Source organism: Heterodontus francisci, chromosome 20 (assembly GCF_036365525.1).
Source record: "Heterodontus francisci isolate sHetFra1 chromosome 20, sHetFra1.hap1, whole genome shotgun sequence".
Taxonomy (NCBI): domain Eukaryota; kingdom Metazoa; phylum Chordata; class Chondrichthyes; order Heterodontiformes; family Heterodontidae; genus Heterodontus; species Heterodontus francisci.
In genome coordinates this window covers 85,842,165-85,854,117 of record NC_090390.1, presented here as the reverse complement: position 1 = coordinate 85,854,117, position 11,953 = coordinate 85,842,165, and positions in this window count along the sequence as shown.

The following is an 11,953-nucleotide window of genomic DNA, read 5'->3' as shown; positions in this document are numbered from 1 at the left end:
GTGAGACATGGAGGAATACACAGTGAGACATGGAGAAATACACAGTGAGACATGGAGGAATACACAGTGAGACATGGAGAAATACACAGTGAGATATGGAGAAATACACAGTGAGATATGGAGAAATACACAGTGATTCATGGAGAAATACACAATGAAATATGGAGAAATACACATGGAGACATGCAGAAATACACAGTGAGAGATGAAGAAATACACAGTGAGATAAGGAGAAATACACAGTCAGTCATGGAGAAATACAGAGTGAGATATGGAGAAATAGACAGTGAATCATGGAGAAATAAACAGGGAGACTTGGAGAAATAGATAGTGAGACATGGAGAATTACACAGTGAGACATGGAGAAATACAGAGTGAGATATGGAGAAATAGATAGTGAGACATGGAGAATTACACAGTGAGACATGGAGAAATACACAGTGAGATATGGAGAAACGCACAGTGAGACATGGAGAAATACACAGTGAGACGTGGAGAAAAACACAGTGAGATAAGGAGAAATACACAGTGACTCATCGAGACATACACAGTGAAATATGGAGAAATACAAAGTTAATCATGGAGAAATAGACAAGGAGACATGGAGAAATGCACAGAGACTCATGGAGAAATACACTGTGAGATACAGAGAAATACACAGTGAGATATGAAAAATACACAGTGTGACATGGAGAAATACACAGTGAGGCCTGGAAGAATACACAGTTGTACATGGTGAAATACACAGTGAGGTGTGGAAAAATACACAGTGAGATATTGGGAAATACACAGTGATTCATGCAGAAATACACGGTGAGATATGGAGAAATACACAGTGAGACATGGAGAAATACACAGTGAAACATGGAGAAATACACAGTGAGATATGGAGAAATACACAGTGAAACATGGAGAAATACACAGTGAATCATGGAGAAATACACAGTGAGATATCGAGAAATACATCGTGAGATATGAAAAATAAACAGTGAGACATGGAGTAATTCACACTGAGACATGGAGAAATACACAGTGAATCGCCGAGAAATACACAGTGAGGCATGCAGAAATATACAGTGATTCATGGAGAAATACACAGTGAGACATGGTGAAATACATAGTGAGACATGGAGGAATACACAGTGAGACATGGAGGAATACACAGTGAGACATGGAGAAATACACAGTGAGACATGGAGGAATACACAGTGAGACATGGAGAAATACACAGTGAGATATGGAGAAATACACAGTGAGATATGGAGAAATACACAGTGATTCATGGAGAAATACACAATGAAATATGGAGAAATACACATGGAGACATGCAGAAATACACAGTGAGAGATGAAGAAATACACAGTGAGATAAGGAGAAATACACAGTCAGTCATGGAGAAATACAGAGTGAGATATGGAGAAATAGACAGTGAATCATGGAGAAATAAACAGGGAGACTTGGAGAAATAGATAGTGAGACATGGAGAATTACACAGTGAGACATGGAGAAATACAGAGTGAGATATGGAGAAATAGATAGTGAGACATGGAGAATTACACAGTGAGACATGGAGAAATACACAGTGAGACATGGAGAAATACAAAGTGAGCCATGGAGAAATACATAGTGAGCCATGGAGAAATACATAGTGAGCCATGGTGAAACACAGCAAGATCTGGAGAAATACACAATGAGACATGGAAAAATACACAGTGAGGCCTGGAAGAATACACAGTTGTACATGGTGAAATACACAGTGAGGTGTGGAAAAATACACAGTGAGATATTCGGAAATACACAGTGATTCATGCAGAAATACACGGTGAGATATGGAGAAATACACAGTGAGACATGGAGAAATACACAGTGAAACATGGAGAAATACACAGTGAATCATGGAGAAATACACAGTGAATCATGGAGAAATACACAGTGAGATATCGAGAAATACATCGTGAGATATGAAAAATAAACAGTGAGACATGGAGTAATTCACACTGAGACATGGAGAAATACACAGTGAATCGCCGAGAAATACACAGTGAGGCATGCAGAAATATACAGTGATTCATGGAGAAATACGCAGTGAGATATGGAGAAATACACAGTGAGACATGGAGAAATACACATTGAATCATGGAGAAATACATAGTGAGATATGGGGAAATATAAAGTGAGATATGAAAAATACACAGTGAGACATGGAGAAATACACAGTGAGATATAGAGAAATACACAGTCAGACATTGAAAAATACACAGTGAGACATGGAGAAATACACAGTGAGACATGACGAACTGCACAATGATACATGGAGAATGCTACAGTGAGAATTCAAGAACTACACAGTGGGACATGGTGAAATACACAGTGAGACATGGTGAAATACATAGTGAGACATGGAGGAATACACAGTGAGACATGAAGAAATACACAGTGAGAGATGAAGAAATACACAGTGAGATAAGGAGAAATACAGAGTGAGATATGGAGAAATAGACAGTGAATCATGGAGAAATAAACAGGGAGACTTGGAGAAATACACAGTGAAGCATGGAGAAATAAATAGTGAGATATAGGGAAATACAAAGTGAGATATGAAAAATACACAGTGAGACATGGAGAAATGCAAAGTGAGACATGGAGAAATACACAGGGAAACATGGAGAAACACACAGTGAGACATGGGGAAATACTCAGTGAGATACGGAAAAATACACAGTGACTCATCGAGACATACACAGTGAGATATGGAGAAATACAAAGTTAATCATGTAGAAATGCACAGGGGACATGGAGAAAGACACAGTGAATCATGGAGAAATACACAGTGAGTTATAGAGAAATACAAAGTGAGATATGAAAAATACACAGTGTGACATGGAGAAATACACAGTGCATCATGGAGAAAAACACAGTTAGATATGGAGAAATACAGAGTGAATCATGGTGAAATGCACAGTCAGATATGGAGAAATACACAGTGAATCATGGAGAAATACAAAGTGAGATACGGCAAATACACAGTGAGATATGGAGAAATTCACAGTGAGACAGTAGAAATACAGAGTGAGACATGAAGAAATACACAGTGAAACATGGAGAAATACACAGTGAGATAAGGAAAAATACACAGTGACTCATCGAGAAATACACAGTGAGATATGGAGAAATACAAAGTTAATCATGTAGAAATACACAGGGGACATGGAAAAAGACACAGTGAATCATGGAGAAATACACTGAGCTATAGAGAAATACAAAGTGAGATATGAAAAATACACAGTGTGACATGGAGAAATACACAGTGCATCACGGAGAAAAACACAGTTAGATAAGGAGAAATACACAGTGAATCATGGAGAAATACAAAGTGAGATATGGCGAATACACAGTGAGATATGGAGAAATAAACAGTGAGACCTGACCAACTGCACAGTGAGACATGGAGAAATCTACAGTGAGAATACAGGAAGTAAACAGTGGGACATGCAGAAATGCACAGTGAGTAATGGAGAAATAGACAGTGAGATATGGAGAAATACTCAGTGAGACATGGAGAACTACACATTCAGACATGGAGGAATACACAGTGAGACATGGAGAAATACACAGTGAGACATGGAGAAATACACAGTGAATCATGGAGAAATACACAGTATGATGTAGAGAAATACACAGTGAGACATGCAGAAATACAGAGTGAGACATGGAGAAATACACAGAGACATGGAGAAATACACAGTGAGACATGGAGAAATACACAGAGACATGGAGAAATACACAGTGATTCATGGAGAAATACTTAGTGAGATATAGAGAAATGCACAGTGTGATATGGAGAAATAGACAGTGAGACATGGAGTTATGCACACTGAGACATGGAGAAATACACAATGAGACATGGAGAAATGCACAGTGAGACATGGAGAAATACACAGTGAGACAAGTAGAAATACACAGTGAGATAAGGAGAAATACACAGTGATTCATGGAGAAATACACAGTGAGATATAGAGATATACACAGTGTGACATGGAGAAATATACAGAGAGATATGGAGAAAGACACATTTAGACATGGAGAAATAAACAGTGAGACATGACGAACTGCACAGTGAGACATGGAGAACGCAGCAGTGACAATTCAAGAAATACACAGTGGGACATGGAGAAATACACAATGCGTCATGGAGAAATACAGAGTGAGCTATGGAGGAATACACAGTGAGGCAGGGAGAAATACACAGTGAGATATGGAGAAATACACAGTGAGACATGGAGAATTACACAGACATGGAGAATTACACAGTGAGACATGGAGAATTACACAGTGAGACATGGAGAATTACACAGTGAGACACGTGGAAATACACCGTGAGATATGGAGAAATACACTGTGAATCACAGAGAAGTATACAGTGAGACATAGAGAAATACATAGTCATTCATGAAGAAATACTCAGTGAGATATGGAGAAATACACATTGAGACATCGAGAAATACACAGTGAGATATGGAGAAATACACAATGGGACATGGAGAAATACACAGTGTGATATGGAGAAATACACAGTGAGATATGGAGAAATAAACAGTGACACATGACGAACTGCACTGTGAGACATGGAGAACGCTACAGTGAGAATTCAGTAAGTACACAGTGGGACATACAGAAATACACAGTGAGTAATGGAGGAATACAAAGTGAGTAATGGAGAAATACACAGTGAGACATGGAGAAATACACAGTGAGACATGGAGAAATACACAGTGAGACATGGAGAAATACACAGTGAATCATGGAGAAATAAACAGTGTGATGTCGAGAAATACACAGTGAGATATGGAGAAATACACAGTGGGAAGTGGAGAAATACACAGTGAGATACAGAGAAATACACAGTGAGATATGGAGAAAAACACAGTGAATCATGGAGAAATACAGAGTGAGATGTAGAGAAGTACACAGTGAGATATAAAAAATACACAGTGAGATATGTGGAAATACAAAGTGAGACAAGAAGAAATACATTGTGAATCATGGAGAAATACACAGAGAGATATAGCGAAATACACATTGAGATATGGAGAAATACACAGTGAGACATGGGGAAATGCAGCGTGAGACATGGAGAAATACACATTTAGACATGAAGAAATAAACAGTGAGACATGGAGGAATACAAAGTGAGATATGGAGAAATACACAGTGATTCATGGAGAAACACACTGAGATATGGAGAAATAAACAGTGAGACATGACGAACTGCACAGTGAGACATGGAGAAATACACAGTGAGATATGGAGAAATAAACAGTGAGATTTGACGAACTGCACAGTGAGACATGGAGAACGCTACAGTGAGAATTCAGGAAGTACGCAGTGGGACATGCAGAAATACACAGTGAGTAATGGAGAAATACACAGTGAGACATGAAGAAATACACATTCAGACATGGAGGAATACCCAGTGAGACATGGAGAAATACACAGTGAGATATGGAGAAACGCACAGTGAGACATGGAGAAAAACACAGTGAGATAAGGAGAAATACACAGTGACTCATCGAGACAAACACAGTGAGATATGGAGAAATACAAAGTTAATCATGGAGAAATAGACAGGGAGACATGGAGAAATACACAGAGACTCATGGAGAAATGCACTGTGAGATATAGAGAAATACACAGTGAGATATGAAAAATACACAGTGTGACATGGAGAAATACACAGTGTAACATGGGGAAATACACAGTGTGACATGGAGAAATACACAGTGTGACATGGAGAAATACACAGTGAAACATGGAGAAATACAGAGTGAGACATGGAGAAATACACAGTGAGACATGGAGAAATACACAGTGAGACATGGAGAAATACACAGTGAGACATGGAGAAATACACAGTGAGATAAGGAGAAATACAAAGTTAATCATGGAGAAATACACAGGGAGACATGGAGAAATACTCAGTGAATCATGGAGAAATACACAGTGAGTTATAGAGAAATACAAAGTGAGATATGAAAAATACACAGTGTGACATGGAGAAATACACATTGCATCATGGAGAAAAACACAGTTAGATATGGAGAAATACAGAGTGAATCAGGGAGAAATACAAAGTGAGATATGGCGAATACACAGTGAGATTTGGAGAAATACACAGTGGGACATGGAGAAATACACAGTGAGACATGGAAAAGTACAGAGTGAGATATGGAGAAATGCACAGTGATTCATGGAGAAATGCACAGTGATTCATTGAAAAATACACAGTGTGACATGGAGAAATACACAGTGTGACATGGAGAAATACACAGTGTGACTTGGAGAAATACGCAGTGTGACATGGAGAAATACACAGTGGGACATGAGAAATACACAGTGAGTCATGGAGAAATACACAGTGTGACATGGAGAAATACAAAGTGAGACATGGAGGAATACACAGTGAGACATGGAGAAATACACAGTGAGATAAGGAGAAATACACAGTGAGACGTGGAGAAATACACAGTGAGACATGGAGAAATACACAGTGAGATATGGAGAAATACACAGTGAGACGTGGAGAAATACACAGTGAGACATGGAGAAATACACAGTGAGACATGGAGAAATACACAGTGAGACATGGAGAAATACACAGTGAGACATGGAGAAATACACAGTGAGATAAGGAGAAATACACAGTGATTCATGGAGAAATACACAGTGAGATTTTGAGAAATACACAGTGTGATATGGAGAAATACACAGTGAGATATGGAGAAATACACAGTGAGATATAGAGAAAGACACATTTATACATGGAGAAATAAACAGTGAGACATGATGAACTGCAAAGTGAGACATGGAGAACGCTACAGTGACAATTCAAGAAATACACAGTGGGACATGGAGAAATACAGAATGAGTCATGGAGAAATACACTGTGAGATATGGAGAAATATGGATAGGGAAAAACTATATATTTGGGTGGTGGCTGTACCCGAGACACTACAAGTGTAGTGTCTCCCACCCACCCTCCTCCTCTAACCAAAAAAAGGACTCTGGTGTGTTGATAAGGAGAGCTTTTTATTTAAAATGATCTGTCCGTCGGATTGCTAACCTAACAAGTTTTGACTTTTTTTTTGGTTTTTCAGTCGATTTGTTGGGAATTTAAAAGAGTGGGAATGGAGGGTATGTTCCTCCTGCAGAATGTGGGAGGTAAGGGTCGCCAAGAGTGTCCCTGCTGACAGCATCTGCGGGAAGTGCACCCAACTCCAGCTCCTCGTGAACCGCGTTAGGGAACTGGAGCTGGATGAACTTCGGATCATTCGGGAGGCAGAAGGGGTTATTGAGAGGAGTTATGGGGAGGTAGTCACACCTCAGGTAAAAGAAGTAGGTAGATGGGTTACCGTCAGGGGAAGGAGCAGGAACCAGCAGGCAGTGCAGGGATCCCCTGTGGCCGTTTCCCTCAACAACAGGTATACCGTTTTGGATACTGTTGCGGGGGACGACTTACCAGGGATAAGCAATAGGGTACAGGTATCTGGCACAGAGTCTGTCCCTGTTGCTCAGAAGGGAAGGGGGAAGAGGAGCAGAGCATTAGTCATTGGGGACTCCATAGTTAGGGGAACAGATAGGAGGTTCTGTGGGAACGAGAGAGACTCACGGTTGGTGTGTTGCCTCCCAGGTGCCAGGGTTCGTGATGTCTCGGATCGTGTTTTTGGGATCCTTAAGGGGGAGGGGGAGCAGCCCCAAGTTGGGGTCCACATAGGCACCAACGACATAGTTAGGAAGAGAGATGGGGATTTAAGACAGAAATTCAGGGAGCTAGGGTGGAAGCTTAGAGCGAGAACAAACAGAGTTGATATCTCTGGGTTGTTGCACGTGCCACATGATAGCGAAGCGAGGAATAGGGAGAGAGAGGAGTTGAACACGTGGCTGCAGGGATGGTGTAGGAGGGAGGGTTTTGGTTTCCTGGATAATTGGGGCTCTTTCTGGGGTAGGTCGGACCTCTACAAACAGGATGGTCTTCACCTGAACCAGAGGGGTACCAATATCCTGGGGGGGAGATTTGCTAGTGCTCTTCGGGGGGGTTTCAACGAATTCAGCAGGGGAATGGGAACCTAAATTGTAGTTCCAGTGTACAGGATGTTGAGAGTAGTGAGGTCAGGGATAAGATTATAAGGACGCAAGAGGGCACTGGCAAGCAAGAACTTGGTTTAAAATGTGTCTACTTCAATGCCAGGAGCATCCGGAATAAGGTGGGTGAGCTTGCAGCATGGGTTGGTACCTGGGATCTCGATGTAGTGGCCATTTTGGAGACATGGGTAGAGCAGGGGCAGGAATGGATGTTGCATGTTCCGGGATTTAGATGTTTCAGTAAGAACAGAGAAGATGGTAAAAGAGGGGGGGGGGGGGGCGGGTGTGGCATTGTTAATCAAGGAGAGTATTACAGCGGCAGAAAGGACGTTTGAGGACTCGTCTACTGAGGTAGTCTGGGCCGAGGTTAGAAACAGGAGAGGAGAGGTCACCCTGTTGGGAGTCTTCTACAGACCTCTGTATAGTTCCAGAGATGTAGAGGAAAGGATAGCGAAGATGATTCTCGACAGGGGCGAGAGTAACAGGGTAGTTGTTATGGGGGACTTTAACTTTCCAAATATTGACTGGAAATACTATAGTTCGAGTACTTTAGATGGGTCAGTTTTTGTCCAGTGTGTGCAGGAGGGTTTTCTGACACAGTATGTAGACAGGCCAACCAGGGGCGATGCCACATTGGATTTGGTACTGGGTAATGAACCCGGCCAGGTGTTAGATTTAGATGTAGGTGAGCACTTTGGTGATAGTGATCACAATTCGGTTAGGTTTACCTTAGCGATGGGCAGGGACAGGTATATACCGCAGGGCAAGAATTATAGCTGGAGGAAAGGAAATTATGATGCGATTAGGCAAGATTTAGGATGCATAGGATGGGGAAGGAAACTGCAGGGGATGGGCACAATCGAAATGTGGAGCTTATTCAAGGAGCAGCTACTGCGTGTCCTTGATAAGTATGTATCTGTCAGGCAGGGAGGAAGTTGTCGAGCGAGGGAGCCGTGGTTTACAAAAGAAGTTGAAGCGCTTGTCAAGAGGAAGAAGAAGGCTTATGTTAGGATGAGACGTGAAGGCTCAGTTCGGGTGCTTGAGAGTTACAAGCTAGCCAGGAAGGATCTAAAGGGAGAGCTCAGAAGAGCAAGGAGAGGACATGAGAAGTCATTGGCGGATAGGATCAGGGAAAACCCTAAGGCTTTCTATAGGTATATCAGGAATAAAAGAATGACTAGAGTTAGATTAGGGCCAATCAAGGATAGTAGTGGGAAGTGGTGTGTGGAATCAGAGGAGATAGGGGAAGCGTTAAATGAATATTTTTTGTCAGTATTTACAGTAGAGAAAGAAAATGTTGTCGAGGAGAATACTGAGATTCAGATTACTAGGCTAGATGGGATTGAGGTTCACAAGGAGGATGTGTTAGCAATTTTGGAAAGTGTGAAAATAGATAAGTCCCCTGGGCCAGATGGGATTTATCCTAGGATTCTCTGGGAAGCTAGGGAGGAGATTGCAGAGCCTTTGTCCTTGATCTTTATGTCGTCATTGTCGACAGGAATAGTGCCGGAAGACTGGAGGATAGCAAATGTTGTCCCCTTGTTCAAGAAGGGGAGTAGAGACAGCCCTGGTAATTATAGACCTGTGAGCCTTACTTCGGTTGTGGGTAAAATGTTGGAAAAGGTTATAAGAGACAGGATTTATAATCATCTTGAAAAGAATAAGTTCATTAGCGATAGTCAGCACGGTTTTGTGACGGGTAGGTCGTGCCTCACAAACCTTATTGAGTTTTTCGAGAAGGTGACCAAACAGGTGGATGAGGGCAAAGCAGTGGATGTGGTGTATAAGGATTTCAGTAAGGCGTTTGATAAGGTTCCCCACGGTAGGCTATTGCAGAAAATACGGAAGTATGGGGTTGAAGGTGATTTAGAGATTTGGATCAGAAATTGGCTCGCTGAAAGAAGACAGAGGGTGGTGGTTGATGGCAAATGTTCATCCTGGAGTTTAGTTACTAGTGGTGTACCGCAAGGTTCTGTTTTGGGGCCACTGCTGTTTGTCATGTTTATAAATGACCTGGAAGAGGGTGTAGAAGGGTGGGTTAGTAAATTTGCGGATGACACTAAGGTCGGTGGAGTTGTCGATAGTGCCGAAGGATGTTGTAGGGGACAGAGGGACATAGATATGCTGCAGAGCTGGGCTGAGAGATGGCAAATGGAGTTTAATGCGGAAAAGTGTGAGGTGATTCACTTTGGAAGGAGTAACAGGAATGCAGAGTACTGGGCTCATGGGAAGATTCTTGGGAGTGTAGATGAGCAGAGAGATCTTGGAGTCCAGGTACATAAATTCCTGAAAGTTGCTACCCAGGTGAATAGGGCTGTTAAGAAGGCATATGGTGTGTTAGCTTTTATTAGTAGGGGGATCGAGTTTCGGAGCCACGAGGTCATGCTGCAGCTGGACAAAACTCTGGTGAGACCGCACCTGGAATATTGCGTGCAGTTCCGGTCACCGCATTATAGGAAGGATGTGGAAGCTTTGGAAAGGGTGCAGAGGAGATTTACAAGGATGTTGCCTGGTATGGAGGGAAGGTCTTACGAGGAAAGGCTGAAGGACTTGAGGTTGTTTTCGTTGGAGAGAAGGAGGAGGAGAGGTGACTTAATAGAGACATACAAGATAATCAATGGGTTAGATAGGGTGGATAGTGAGAGTCTTTTTCCTCGGATGGTGATGGCAAACATGAGGGGACATAGCTTTAAGTTGAGGGGTGATAGATATAGGACAGATGTTAGAGGTAGTTTCTTTACACAGAGAGTAGTAGGGGCGTGGAATGCCCTGCCTGCAACAGTAGTAGACTCGCCAACTTTAAGGGCATTTAAGTGGTCATTGGATAGACATATGGATGAAAATGGAATAGTGTAGGTCAGATGGTTTCACAGGTCGGCGCAACATCGAGAGCCGAAGGGCCTGTACTGCGCTGTAATGTTCTAATTCTAAAATACACAGAGAGACATGGAGAAATACACAGTGAGATATGGAGAAATACACAATGGGACATGGAGAAATACACAATGGGACATGGAGAAATACACAGAGTGATATGGAGAAATACACAGTGAGATATGGAGAAATAAACAGTGAGACATGACGAACTACAATGTGAGACATGGAGAACGCTACAGTGAGAATTCAGGAAGTACACAGCGGGACATGCAGATATACACAGTGAGTAATGGAGAAATACACAGTGAGATATGGAGAAATACACAGTGAGACAGGGAGAAATACACAGTGAATCATGGAGAAATACACAGTGAGATATGGAGAAATGCATAGTGAATCATGGAGATATACACAGTGAGATATAGAGAAATACACAGTGAGACATGGAGAAATGCACAGTGAGACATGGAGAAATACACATTGAGACATGGAGAAATACACAGTGAATCATGGAGAAATACACAGTGGGATGTGGAGAAATACACAGTGAGATATGGAGAAATACACAGTGGGACATGGAGAAATACTCAGTGAGATATCGAGAAATACACAGGGAGAATGGAAGAAATACACAGTGAATCATGGAGAAAAACACATCGAGACATTGAGAACTACACAGTGAGACATGGAGTAATGCACAGTGCATCATGGAGAAATACACAGTGAGATACAGAGAAATACACAGTGAGACATTGATCTGTTTTGGGGCCACTGCTGTTTGTCATTTTTATAAATGACCTGGATGAGGGTGTAGAAGTGTGGGATAGTAAATTTGCGGATGACACGAAGTTCGGTGGAGTTGTGGATAGTGCCGAAGGATGTTGTAGGTTACAGAGGGACATAGATAGGCTGCAGAGCTGGGCTGAGAGATGGCAAA